General features: G+C 35.3%; 1 protein-coding gene across 27 annotated transcripts in view; it reads right to left on the reverse strand.

Moving 5' to 3' along the window:
- LOC129634294 (DBH-like monooxygenase protein 1) overlaps positions 1-15,507 on the reverse strand; it is a 326,306-nt gene that overhangs the window by 130,493 nt on the left and 180,306 nt on the right. For 19 of the 27 annotated variants that reach the window (XR_008705521.1, XR_008705523.1, XR_008705520.1 and 16 more), the window contains one exon: positions 15,295-15,369. The exons of 1 other annotated variant lie outside the window; for it this stretch is intronic. The gene's annotated coding sequence lies outside the window, so the exon portion shown is untranslated. Of the gene's footprint in view, positions 1-5,762; positions 7,114-10,161; positions 11,005-11,513; positions 11,739-15,294; positions 15,370-15,507 lie in introns of those variants that run through there. 7 more of the 27 variants (XR_008705526.1, XR_008705524.1, XR_008705522.1 and 4 more) reach the window with 3 other exon arrangements.

Raw genomic sequence — 15,507 nt, forward strand, 5'->3', positions numbered from 1 at the left:
AAATAGGAGTGGCCAATGCCACTCCAGCCACTATATGAAATTCCACTCCAACTACTATAAGAAACAACTCTGGATGTGCCTGAAGGATTACGTAGCATTTAATCAGCAGTAAGATTGGCTTTCTAAACATTTCTGTTAACGTTTAATATGAGAGAGTAACCAATAACCTATGGAATCTTTCTGATATATTCTTATTGCTCAGAAAATAGAAACCTAATGATCACAGTTGAAAGTAATAATTAAGAAATACTAGAATTTTAACAGGCTCCTTACGTCATACCTCGTAAATCACATCTACATGTTAAATACAATAGATAAAGATAAATGTTTGTGGCATCTTGAGTAATATCACTTTTTCCTAATAACTCTTTCTTTTCATCATTTCTATAATGTAGATGCAAAAGGAAAAATCAAAATTATGCCCTTTAATCCTTCAAAGGATACTTGTGTTGGAAGCTGGGTGTTCTCCTAAATTAATGGAAAATATACATTTAATGATAAATGCCCTCTGCTCTGAATTTATATAAATTCTGGTTGAGTTGGGGAAAAGGTTTTTCCTTGTTGAGGAAAAATATTTCAGATACTCCACCTTAATGAGAATGAGGAGCCAATGAATCAACATATAACAATGAAGAATTTACTACAGAATCTTTAAGAACATATCATGTGACTCTCTATGGGTCTAAGATATGTATCTTTAAAAAGGAAGAAAAGCATGCATAGATTGTAGGCAATTTTTGTCAGTGCATACCTCATGGTGTCAGTTTGATGTCAACTCTCAATTAGAAACATATAGTCATTATCTTTCATTTTTAAAATTATTATTATTTTCTTTTTTTTAAATCTGTTTTATTTATTTATTTTGCTTTACAACATTGTATTGGTTTTGCCATACATTGACTTGAATCCGCCATGGGTGTACATGTGGTCCCCATCCTGAACCCCTCCTCCCACCTCCCTTCCCATTCCATCCCTCTGGGTCATCACAGTGTACCAGCCCCGAGCACCCTGTATCATCCATTGAACCTGGACTGGCAATTCATTTCAAATGTGATAAATTTATATGTTTCAGTGCCATTCTCCCATATCATCCTGCCCTCACCCTCTCCCACAGAGTCCAAAAGACTCTTCTATACATCTGTGTCTCTTTTGTTGTCTCACTTACAGGGTTATTGTTACCACCTTTCTAAATGCCATACATATGCGTTAGTATACTGTATTGGTGTTTTTCTTTCTGGCTTACTTCACGCTGTATAATAGGCTCCAGTTTCATCCACCTCATTAGAACTGATTCAAATGTATTCTTTTTAATGGCTGAGTAATATTCCATTGTGTATATGTACCACAGCTTTCTTATCCATTTGTCTTTTTATGGACATTTAAGTTGCTTCCATGTCCTGGCTATTATAAACAGTGCTGCGATGGACATTGGGGTACACGTGTCTTTCAATTCTGGTTTCCTTGGTGTGTATGCCCAGCAGTGGGATTGCTGGGTCATATGGACAACTTATCTTTGACAAAGGAGGCAAGAATATACAATGGAGAAAAGACAATCTCTTTTACAAGTGGTGCTGGGAAAACTGGTCAACCACTTGTAAAAGAATGAAACTAGAACACTAACACCATACATGAAAATAAACTCAAAATGGATTAAAAATCTAAACGGAAAACAAGAAACTATAAAACTCCTAGAGGAAAACATACGCAAAGCACTCTCTGATATAAACCACAGCAGTATCCTCTATGACCCACCTCCCAGAATATTGGAAATAAAAGCAAAAATAAACAAATGGGACCTAATTAAAATTAAAAGCTTCTGCACAACAAAGGAAACTATAAGCAATGTGAAAAGACAGCCTTCAGAATGGGAGAAAATAATAGCAAACGAAGCAATGGACAAAGAATTAATCTCAAAAATATATAAGCAACTCCTGTAGCTCAATTCCAGAAAAATAAATGACCCAAACAAAAAGTGGGCCAAAGAACTAAACAGACATTTCTCCAAAAAAGACATACAGATGGCTAACAAACATATGAAAAGATGCTCAACATCATTAATTATCAGATAAATGCAAATCAAAACCACAATGAGGTACCATTTCATGCCAGTCAGAATGGCTGCTATCCAAAAGTCTACAAGCAATAAATGCTGGAGAGGGTGTGCAGAAAAGGGAACCCTCTTACACTGTTGGTGGGAATGCAAACTAGTACAGCCACTATGGAGAACAGTGTAGAGATTCCCTAAAAAACTGGAATTTTTTTTTTTAAAGTATAGTTGGTTTACAAGGATGTGTTAAGTTTCTGATGTACAGCAGAGTGTTAGTTTCTGATGTACAGCAAAGTGATTCAGATATGTATGTGTGTGTATAATTTTTCAGATTCTTTTCCATTATAGCTTATAACAAGGTATTGAATATAATTCCTTGAGCTATAAAAAGAATGAAATAATGCCATTTGCTGCTATATGGATGGACCTAGAGAGTATCATACTAAGTAGGACATAGAAAGAGAAATATATCATATATGTGAAAATCTAAAAAAAAATTGATATACATTAACTTATTTACAAAACAGAAACAGACTCACAGACATAAAAACCAAACTTATGGGTCCCAAAGGGGAGAGAGGGGACAGGGATAAATTAGGAGCTTGGGTTGACAGATACATCCAGTCATTTTCTTTTCCTCTATAGCCTCACCTTTCTATTCTCTGATCTCTCTTTTTTGTACATCCTTAAAGCCTTTATTTGTTCCTTTTAGACTCTTTCTTAGGAACGGTTAACTGTCAGATATTGTATCTTATATTGAACTATTAGTAATGTCCCAAGGCAATGGAAAACAGCAGTCCTTATAACAGAAACCTAACATAAACCTGTAAAAGTAAAGGAAAAGACAAAAATAATCAGGAGTTTCAAAGTTTAGGCCTAGCCAACTTTAAATACTCCTTTGCTATACTTTTTGATTTGTTCTATGATAATCATATAATTTTAACTATTATTATCATTTATTATTTTGTAATATGTTGAGAAACTTCATCTACTTTCTTAAAAATATACAGCACATTGGTCTTTTATATTTTCTTCTTGTTTTTCGTTGCTTGACCCTGAGAAATTTCACCCCTAAATATTTAGAAACAAACTAGGAGATATAACTTGATCAACCAATGTTTAGTAGAGCTACAGACAGAGCTTTCAATATGCATGTTGCTGCAAAATGACAACTAAGGGCAAAGCATCGGCACTGCAAGGATTAGAGATCTCTCTCTCTCTCTCTCGAGATAAGCCTGGGGCCACTGAGCATACAACAGCCTCAATACATCTGGAAATATCAGGGGGCCTCTAGATCCCCAGATAACTCTTTTGTAGTTAAAGCCAACTAACTGGATGCTTCAAAATTGTCAACAGCAGTTGAGATTGTAGTTCAGATTGCACAGAAGTGGAAAAATAAATAACAACTTATTCAAACATAATTTGTTGGGTATGGGCAAATAAGCATTTCCCCCTGCCAGGTCAGTTTCAGTGACTGCATTGTAATAATGGTTTTATTTCAGAACTACAGATGACCCTTCCCAAGGTATAACTTTTCATGCCAGGTTTTCAACTGGTAGCAGTTCTGCTCACAAATTGACTGAGATTATTGCCAAGTCTGGCTAAAAAGAAGCATTAAGTAGCAATGATGTTATCAGTCTCTGCTTTCCCTGATTCTGTTCAGAAATAGCTACTAAAATTGTGCAACATGCCACACTGGCCAAGCTGTTTATGAGCCATCTCTAATTATGCCCAAGAGGTCTTTGTTGTTTTCCCCTAGTCCCTCCACTGGTGGTTTTGAAAATTAGTAAACATTCTGCTTTCATCCATTTGCTTGTTCAATTAATGTTAGCTGAGTTTCTATAGCATACAAGGCATTCAGGCAGTTTACTAGTTATGGTCCAGTTGAATTCCCTGGTGGATCAGATGGTAAAGAATCTTCCTGCAATGCAGGAGACCTGGTTTGATCCCTGGGTTGGGAAGATCCCCTGGAGAAGGAAATGACAATTCACTCCAGTATTCTTGCCTGGAGAATTCCATGGACAGAGGAGCCTGGTGGGCTATAGTCCATGGGGTTGCAAAGAGTTGGACATGACTGAGCGACTAACACTTTCACTCACTTCATTTTCAGTTGAAACAAGCTACGCAGTGATTTGAATAGAGGATTCCATAAGAGTGAAGCAACTTAGCATGCAGGCAACCATAAGTTTGTTCTCTATGAGTCTCTTTCTGTTTTGTAGGTAAGTTCATTTGTATTATTTCTTTTCAGATTCCACATATTAGGGATGTAGTAATATTTCTCCTTCTTGCTCTTGTTCCATATTAAATTTCCTCTATTCAAATCACTGTGTAGTTTGTTTCAACTGAAAGTGAAGTGAGTGAAAGTATAAGGTGCTCAGTCATGTCCGACTCTTTGTGACCCCATGGACTGTAGCCCAACAGGCTCCTCTGTTCATGTAATTTTCCAGGCAAGAATAATAGAATGGGTAGTCATCCCCTTCTCCAGGGGATCTTTCTGACATCTCTTAAGTCTCCTGCATTGGCAGGCAGGTTCTATACCACTAGCGTCACTTGGGAATCCCCTAAACTTATGGTTATCAGGGAGGATTTCATGAGGAAGGAATAGTTAAAGAGTTTTAGATGGACATGTACACACTGCTATAATTAAAATGGATAACCAAAAAGGACCTACTGCATTGAACTCTGCTGGGTGTTATGTGGCAGCCTGGATACATGTATATGTATGACTGAGTCCCTTCCCTATCACCTTAAACTATCACAATATTGTTAATCGGCTATACTACAATACAAAATTAAAAGTTAAAAAAATGTGCATAGGCCTGCAGGCCTTGATATAAAAAAAAGAGAAAGAACTGTTAACATTAATAGGGGATTAGGGTAATAATAATAAATTGACTAAAAAGTAAAGACAGATCTAGAGAATGCAGAAACAGCAGATAAAATTATATTTTGGCAAGTCTTCTAGTCAAAGTATTTGGCACCATTGTCTTAATTAACAAATTAAGCCAGGTAGCTATTTTGCAGATTTTTATACATATGGTGCCTATATGATATACTGAGACTCTCAGAAGCAGTCTTTGCAGTCATTCCATATAAATATAGATGGATGGTTGAGTATCCCATATTTAAGGTTTCTATCCAAGAACTTCACTCATTTCTTTACTTATTTGTTACTGGGCACTGCAGCTGGTGGAAAAAAAAAATGGAGTTTGTCATGAGGATTTATAATTGCCTAATTTCTTGCATGATGATATCTTTCATGGACTCACACCAAAACGTAGGATTGCTACAAAACAATGTGTGGCATAAGATGCTTTAGAAAACCATGGAGAAGTTTAGAATGTGATAGACTAAAAATCCAATACAAGGCTCCTGTGGGAGATTTTCTATTGCCAGCCTCCTGCAATTTGGATAATGGTTCGCTGGCCCCTCTGATGCTTGGCAGCCAGCAGCATGTACTGTCGTCTTTCACCAGGAACTCTTTCAGTGACTCTGGTAAAATATATCCCCTTGAGCTGCTTCTGTAGCAACTTACATTATCAACCAGCACCAGTTTCCACTGGTGTGGCACCACGGTGACTTCTCTGACTTCACCAGAGATGCTTTCTTATTTCTCCCATGTGTATGACACTGTTCACATTTTTAAGAAACTTTTTACCAGTTAGATTATGAGTGGATGCTAAATTTTATTAATTTTTATTTTACATGTCAATATAATCACTTATTTTTCCTTTATTCTGTAATAATATGGTACATTAATTGAATTGATTTCAAATGTTAATACTACAGTTATGGTAAAACTACTCTTTTACACCATATTTTATTATTTTATACATGACTGGGTTCAACTCAATATTAATTTTAAGGATGTTTGTGCCTACAATTATGAGGAAATTGATTGTATTTTCTTATTTTTCTCAGGTTTGAGAGTTAGGTTTCTGTTGCTATCATACAACAGATTTTACCCTCCTCTTATTTTGAAAGATTATTGTGTGGGATCTGTATGGTTTCTTCCTTATATGTTTTACAAAACCCTCCAGCAAGATCATTTCATATGGAATTTTCATTATGAAAAGGTTTTGATTATGATTTCAGTTTCTTTCATGCATAAGGCACTATCTGAATTTTTATTTCTGTTTTCGTTTTTGTCTTTAAAAAGTCCATTTCATTTAAAAAATGTATAAGTATATATTATGCTTCCCTTTTGATTTTTAATTCTTTGTGTGATGATCTCCTTAAGCATATTTTAAAACAGAAAAAAATCTAATTACAAATGCTGTAAAGCTGACCTTTACTCACAGTGACTGAAGGCTATTATGAATGAAAGAAACTTTCTACTTGCTCAGGTCAATGTCCTCTTCATGTTCTTTGTGATAAACATTTCAAGTAGGCATGAAGGTGACCATTAAAAGGACTGTAAATTAACAAATTTTAGTCACAGTTCCCCCTAAAATAAAGAGGCTCTTGACAGAGGGAACCATATATGTCTATAGATAAAAGAGAACAGAATGTTGCTTCAGACTCAAAAATTAAAATATTTATCACCAGATGATTTTTCCTTTAGGATATTTCAGGTAGGAGATAATTGTTTTTGTAGCATCCTTTAATAGCAGCAGAAGTAAAGGACTGTGCACAATCTGTTTGTCTCCCTAGGAGAGTTGTTGCACTACCAAGGGAAACAAATTTTATGCTAGTGAATAAGTTGGCAACCTGAATCATCAGCTCCATTTTACAAAGTTACATTACAATGGAAAGTTATATAATAATACACTGAGCCTGTCTCTGTGAATAATTGGCTTCTTTACAAAGCTCCAGATGATAAATAAATACATTTAAGCACCATCAGCAATAAGTTATTATGTTTACAAAATTAAACTCTAATATACATAATAAATTACATGGTTTCCAAATTTTTGTCTTATCACCACATATAAACAGGTTTGACACTTTAGTCAAATGTCTTATTTAGGCTTTATTCCTTCTTTTTTCTTTCTCTCTCTCTCTTTTTTTTTTGTAGACAGGCCAAATTGGGGGCTTCCCTGGTAGCTCAGCAGTAAAGCATCCATCTGCAATGCAAGAGATGCAGGAGACTGGGGTTTGATCCCTGGGTGGGAAGGATCCCCTGGAGGAGGGCATGGCAACCCACTCCAATATTCTTGCCTGGAGAATCCCATGGACAGAGTAGCCTGGTGGGCTACAGTGCATAGGATTGCAAAGAGTCGGGCTCCACTGAGCATGGACCACATGCGTGAAAATTGGCTGACAGAGTGGGGACTAGTTTAGCTTCCTAATCTTTCCTTACTGTGTATTTTCTAAAACGATTATTTAACACTCATTTCTTTTTTCTCTTTAAATGTCTAATATACTCCTTCTAATTTTTGTTTTGTATGCCCTCTGTGCTTCCCCAGTTTCTTTTTCTAACTCCTTCCTGAAACTCTCTCCGTATGGACGAGAAACTCTCTGTCTGGCTACAGACATTTTCTGCTCTAATTATTCTTATTCCTTAGATCTTAGCTAAGTGTATAGATTTAAATCTCATATATGCAAATATAACATCCAAATCAATGTTTTATCCTGAACTCTGTCATGAAATGTGCTTGTGTGTGTGTGTGTATGCTCAGTTATGTTCAACTCTTTGCGACCCCATGGATTATACCCTACCAAATTCCTCTGTCCATAAAATTTTCCAGGCAAGAGTACTGTGCAATTTCCTTTTCCAGGGGAGGGAAGCCCCCTGAAATAGCTCTGCTGCTGCTGCTAAGTTGCTTCAGTTGTGTCCAATGCTGTGCGACCCCATAGACGGCAGCCTACCAGGCTCCCCCATTCCTGGGATTCTCCAGGCAAGAACACAGGAGTGGGTTGATCTACTATATCTCTATTTTGAAGTCTCATGGGCATCTCAAACTCACAAGGTCAAACCTACAGATGATAAATTTCCTTTTCAGATCAGCTCATAGCTCAGTTTTTCACATCTTTGCCAAAGCACAAACATTAACACGATTTCTCAGGGGTGGAAGACTTGCAGTTTCTTTCTCTAAATTCTTTCTCCATATCCTAGGACTAACCCATTAGCCAATCCTGACACTCTGCCTTCAAAGTAATCATGAAACTAATGACTGCACCTCCTCCAACTTTGTGAGACTGTCCAAATTAATATTTTCTTACCCATATTATAATGGAGAAGGAAATGGCAACCCACTCCAATGTTCTTGCCTGGAGAATATATATATATATTGGAGAAGGCAATGGCACCCCACTCCAGTACTCTTGCCTGGAAAATCCCATGGACGGAGGAGCCTGGAAGGCTGCAGTCCATGGGGTCGCTGAGGGTCGGACATGACTGAGCAACTTCACTTTCACTTTTCACTTTCATGCATTGGAGAAGGAAATGGCAACCCACTCCAGTGTTCTCGCCTGGAGAATCCCAGGGACGGTGGAGCCTGGTGGGCTGCCGTCTATGGGGTCATATTATAGTTATCATCTAACTTGTTTTCCTATCTCTGTCCTTTCAGGTTTTGTAGTAATTGATAAAAGATAGTGTATGCATTTGTAAGTATGAGATAGGAGTTTTGAAAATAAAAATACATTAATAAACCCACTATCAAATTACTATTATATCTACTGTGTAAAACTCACATTTTTCCTTCAGAGGTGATCATTATTCTGGAAATTATGTTTATTCTCCCACCAAAAACAAATAGAAAACTAGATGAAATATACAAAACAGTAGTTTTTGAACACGGAATAGCAGTCCATGCAGAAGTGTGAACTCTGGGAGGAAGATGACAGTTGAGGTGAGCTTAGTGACTGCCCTGGTTTTTTCCATATAAATACATTCTGACTGTGGTGCAAGGAGGAGGAGTCCAGTGTGGCGGTGCTGTTGCAATAAGGAAACAGATCAGAGCTAAAGCTGGCTGAGGGGGCTGGAAATTGGGAGACAGCATTCCCCTACACTGGAAGCTATATGGGAAAAGAGCTCTCGAAATCTGCAGAATTCTTTTGCATATTTGCAAATTAATGAATAATAGATGCACAGCTTCATGACACATGGCAGAAAATTACCACTATAATAAAGCTACTCCAGATCTAACCCTGCCCTAACATTAATCTAGGAATGGTTTAGCTTTGTTGCTAAATTGTGATATGTGTGTGTGCTCTGTCTATTGAATGTCTCAGGTGATCAACAAGAATCTCCACTCACAACCTTGGCTGACTCATGCTTATAATATCTCCATGACCTGTTTGAGCTCTGGAAATTTTTTTAGGTTACATCTCCTATCCAATACTTTTGGTTAATGATTTTGCATCTAAGATACTATATTTTCTTCTAAACATGAAAAAATATTTCTTCCACACTTTTATTTTTATTTTCCTCTCATTTGTAATATTTTATTTTCTGAGTTCAGCATTCTAGGTTGTCAGCTAGATATTATTTCACTTCATTTAAATTATATTTTTGTTGTTAAAATTTCTGTTATTTCTATTTGTCTATTGTTTTTAGGTAACTAATTCTTTGTTATTGTTGTTGTTCAGCCTGTTTTAAAGACCTTTTTCTTTCTTTGACATTCAATAATATGCATATGAATTTCTATTCATTTATCCTGCTGAAATTTTTTTTACAAATTATTTATTTGGATTTGTATCTTTCATAAGTTCTAGTCATTATTTCTTTAAATATTATCTTTTCTCCATTTTTTTGGTTTTCTCTACATCTAAGCTGTAGTCAATAATTGTTAAACATTTAATTTAATCCTCCATCGTTAATCATTATTTAACATTTTCTGTGTTTTACATATATTTTCAAGTTCACTAAATTTTTCAACACCTCTATAGTCTTTGTCCACCTTGGCCACTCTGTCCACTCTGGCCACCTGATGCGAAGAGCTGACTCATTTGAAAAGACCCTGATGCTGGGAAAGATTGAGGGCAGGAGGAGAAGGGGACGACAGAGGATGAGATGGTTGGATGGCATTACCAACTGAATGGACATGAGTTTGGGTGAACAGGGAGGCCTGGCATGCTGTGGTTCATGGGGTCGCAAAGAGTTGGACACGACTGAGCGACTGAACTGAACTGATAGTCATTGTCAGGTTTTGCTTTGTTATAGTATTTATTATTATTTAATAGTATATATCAAGGTATATATATATGTTTATACATATTTATTTGCACATATATGTGTGTATATAAAACACATATAATATGTTCTATCATTTGGATAAAAGTTATATGAAGATATTATTTTGTTTGCTCTAAGTTCTGAATCACACATTGCCACTTGAGTATTTACATCTTGATGAATGAATATGTATGTACTATTCTTTTAATATTTTTTGTTTTTAACTAAACAATGTACACACTCAAATATAGTTTTGTTAACTGATATAACTCCAAAATTATAATCCAAAAGGATATTCTATATTTCTTAATAATATTACATATGATATGAAAATCTATAAATATCAGTATCCTGATAGTGCTTAACTATAGTGATTCTATCCCTGGATCATAGAATGCTCCATTTTGGGGTCAAATGACTAAATGAATAAATACATGAATGGAACCAGCCATCTGAATTCTATGATAAGGGAGGGGCAATTATCAGAGAACAGGTCATGCTGATAAAATATCCAAAAATGTTTTGGGGAACAAAAACTAAAATAGTATTATCATTGGATTATAAGGTTGGTTCGGTTCAGTTCAGTTCAATCGCTCAGTCATGTCCTACTCTTTGTGAACCCATGGACTGCAGCACGCCAGGCCTCCCTGTCCATCACCAACTCCCGGAGTTTACTCAAATTCATGTCCACTGAGTCAGTGACGCCATCCAACCATCTCATCCTCTGTCATCGCCTTCTCCTCCCACCTTCAATTTTTCCCAGCATCAGGGTCTTTTCAGATGAATCAGTTCTTTGCATCAGGAGGCTGCATTGCAGGTGGATTCTTTACCAACTGAGCTATCGGGGAAACATATACAGTTGGTAGTTATTTCAATTAATAAAAGTTTGCATAATTGAGTATTTTTAAAAATCATAAAGCATGACAAAAATGTAAGTATACACACACACGCTGATCTTATGATGACTGCAGAGTTATATAGAAGAGTTCTAAATGCATATTTATGAAAAAGAATGGAAGAGAGGAAAATAGCCATTAATTAAAGAGGCAATCCTATTAAAAACCCAGGAGTGCTCATGAGAAGAGAAGTCATGCTATTCCTCAATGGTTATTATCTTAAGAGTCTTCCATAGGATGAACATTTTGATATTTAAAATGTAGTATTATAAAATTATAGTTTATATATACATCATATATTTGAGAATATACATATATTTGGATATATCACAAAGATGTTTACACAAAAGTAACTAAAGTATGATTTACTAGTGACCAAAGAATTTTAAAGAGTGATTTTGACTATTCATTATTCATAAACCTGGGTTGCTAACTATTTGTATAACTTATCTTTTGGCTGTAGCAATATTTAATAGCAAATAGCATGGGAAATAAGTGACTTAAAGGCAAAACTATTCATTTTGTGTCCATGGGTATATGAATGAACTGTGTCTCTGCTTGACTCTGCTCGACTGTAGTGGGTTCAGTAAGATTCACCTCCAAAATGCAGCTTGGCTCTAAATATGCTTAGATCTAAGCTCAAAGATACCTTGTCTGGGACATGAAATTCTCACATCTGTGGACAAGGGCACAAGAGAAAGAAACAAAATGTTAGCTGCTCAGTCGTGTCCAACTCTGTGACCACATGGACTGTAGTCCGCCAGTCTCCTCTGTCTATGGGATTCTCCAGGCAAGAATAATTGAGTGAATTGCTGCTTTGCAGGCAAATTCTTTACCATCTGAGCAACCTGCACTAACCAATCCATGCAAGCACAGATAACGCTTCTGTTTGGATTTGCTCGTATGTCATACCCTCTAATATTGTTTTAGCCAAAGTGAATCACATAGCCAAATGCAACGTTCACAGGGTGGGAAAATAAAATGTTCCCCTAAAAGGGGGTGAGGATGATTAATATTTTCTGAATAACAGCATAATATACCACATTATGTCAGTATGACTCCAAAGTTGGCCACATTTTCCTTGTGAAAAATACCTACAATGTTCAGATCATGTTGTTCATTAAAAAAATTAGGAAATGTTTTATTTCAAAAACATGTGTTTATGTTTTCCCCAAATGTAGGCTCTTTTGATTTCAGGATTCTAATAAGATTTTGAGCAGCTTTTTATAACTTCTTTGCATTGCTCTAGCTTGTGACAAAGAATATTAAACAAGTTGTTTGTTAGAGATTTCAACACATACCACAGTTAGGTCTACTAGTAATTAGCATTATAGAAGCAGAAGTGCTGAAGTTCCATAAAAGTGTTATTTATGGAGAATCTAAGTTTCTTGCCAGGGAACTTGTTTACTATTAACTGTTCTTTACAGAAAAAAAAAATATTGCTATAGCTATATTTAATGAGAAGCATAAATCACACCTAATGGACCATGACTCATATCCCCATCAATTTATGATGCTAAAATGTGGACTTAGAAATCTGTCTTTCTATGACTAGTTCAGTTTGGGTTGAAATATTTATAGATGGGGAGAATAGCTTTGATTTTTTTAAAAACTGCAGCAATGGAACATTATATGTCTTTGTTCTATTTGATTTATAAATACTGAAGTCATAAATACTGCTGATTAAAACTAGGGAATGAAAATAAAAAGATACGCAAGCATGTCAACCTAAAAAACCTATCTAGACAACAACAACAACAACAAAAAAAAAACAATTTTGAGGACAAGGAAAACGAGAGAATAAGAAGTATTAGAATTGTTGTTGTAAGAAGTATGTGAATTAATGCTTTATTAATGGTATCAGCCTCCTATTTGCAGTAGCTTGTGACAATGGGTCTTTGGGTTGTATACCAAAGACTAGACCAAGCAGTTCCTAGAGTGTTAGGAGATCATTTTGATGTTTGCAGTCTTGAGATCTAAAATGTGTCTTTAGTTTAGAAGAAGAGTGCATTTTAAAACTAAACTAAGTTGAGACTAAGTTTAGACTTTTCTATCACCATAACAATTAGAGGAATGATTAGCTATTTCAACACTTCACACAAAGCTAAGGTGTATGATGGGGGGCATCTCCTACTTCTTCATTCTCCTCCTTCCTTGCCTTACATGGCCATGATAACTCATCTCATACTGATAGTTACTTTGTGGATTTTTAGCTGTTACCATATGGATGGGATTTTTCCCTCTTACCATATGGATGGTACATGCCTACAAATTTTGTACATATTTTACATGTATTTCAGCATTGATTATGAAAGTGTCGATTGAGTACTGAAAGCAACATTCCTTCCTACCATCATTCATATTTAGAGAAACTCATTCATAAACGAATAGACAATATGAAATCTGTGGGTGGGTAGAGGGGCTTCTCAAATAGACCTGACTTTCTAATAAGTGACAAGAAGTGAAGAGAGTGTGCATTGCTGCTGTCCCTTTTTCCTTCTTTCCTCTTGGAATGTAGACTTGGTTCCTGAGGATGAGTTCAACATATTGAAAATGTGATGAAACAAATATGGGGAGAAAAACACAAGATGTTCTAAGGATGTCAGCAATGAATGAGAGTCTCCACACTGATTAGACTGTTAACTTCTTTGCCAACATCAAACACTGCCTATGTCCAATTATATGTGGAAAACATAGCCTCAATTTTTAAAGACATGATCTGTCAAGTTTCTAGATCTGTATCAAAAGCACCTGTACACAGTATAGAATATTTATGTAGAACAAATGGTATACAGAATTTCAATTATAAACAATATCAAATTTTCCTTTAAAAATTATACAGAGTTAGACCCCAAAACAGCAAATAAGAATGTTTGTTACTGTACATCTCTATGGATACTTGGTGTATTCACTAACCCTCCCTACTGAACGAGGCCACACTCCGCACTCCTCTCTACTAGGTGTTTGGAAGATGATTGGCAGCAGTACAATTTGATTCCGATTTTATTCCAAGAAATTGAACTTGCATCTGTCTAAGGCATATGCATTTAGAGAAAAATAAACCTATTTTATCTTTAAGTTTGATACTAAAAATTAAATATAATCATCCTTAATCACAAGAATACTTTTATTCTTAATGTACTCACTTAGGGCTTGAACTGAAAATTTGCCTAAAGACTTTGAGAATTATGAGAAGAGCATTAATATAATACCAAGGAGCAAACTATGTTTATAGCAATGACCGCTCACAAAGAGAAGTGGCTAATTATAAAAATTACAGAAAATAATAGAAAGTATTATGAATTATAAAATATAGTCCTCAACTATGTGTGTGCAAACATATGCAGGAAGGGGAGTCGATACACGTACATAAAAAAATACTCAAAGAGAAAATCAGAACATGAAATAAAAATGTATATTCATTAGAAAACAAAGGATTCCTCAACAATAAGAAGAATCACTTAATTAGAGTCATTAAAAGAAGGAGTTCTCTTAATATGGAAAAGCATGAATCTGGTTCTCTTTTCAAGACTTCTTATCATTTTTCTTCATTTAAAGAACATTTGGACAAAAAGGGAAAAAGCAAATAAAAATATTGGTGTCTCATTTCATTTCACATGAAAACTTGTGTAATAAATCAATGTGGAGGTCAGATACTTAGTGGTGCATTGTTTTCAATAAAACTGAAGATGACTTAATCTAGTTATCACTAGAGAACATTAAATTCTGATGTTAAACCAACTCAAGGTTTGTTTTGTTTGTTTGTTGACATAGAAATCAGAAGAAGCTTAAAGTATTCAGTGACTTTGCTATAGAAAAATTACTTACATGTATAATAATTATATTTATGAAAAAGTTTCTCAGTGTTTACTCATTGCAGCATTTACAAATTATCATCCAAACACGTGAACTGATGAGAATAATACAAAACATTAATTTCATTAAGTTGGGTACTTCTAATAAATATAAACTTTATAAGTTATTAACTAACTGCATTTATAAATTATCTAAATGTGTTCTATTTATAATGTGTTGATCAACTGCTTGCTACTTATAAAGATTACTAGAGTAAGACATTTTTTAATTACACTAAGAAGCACAATATAAGTACATGAGAGGTTCACATGTGTTCATATTTTTGTAGTAGAGAAATAAGAGGGCATAGTCAGATTTTCAGAATATACACAAGAATAGAACAAAAACTTCCAAAGAGAAAAACAATGTAGTCTGACCTTGGTCTAAGTCGATGATTTTCAAACTCCAGTTTAGCCATAATGTTGTTCTTCAAGTAGTATGCAATAGATGACCTAGGTGTGGAAAGAAGAAAAAGATTAAGTAGGGCTGTGCTAATTGAAAGGGAATGGTAAAAATACCTAATTCTCAGGAGGATACTGAGACTGTAAATCACAGTTCAGAATACACTATATTTGATGTTTCAAATCATA

Source organism: Bubalus kerabau, chromosome 19 (assembly GCF_029407905.1).
Source record: "Bubalus kerabau isolate K-KA32 ecotype Philippines breed swamp buffalo chromosome 19, PCC_UOA_SB_1v2, whole genome shotgun sequence".
In the NCBI taxonomy this organism is placed as follows: Eukaryota; Metazoa; Chordata; class Mammalia; order Artiodactyla; family Bovidae; genus Bubalus; species Bubalus kerabau.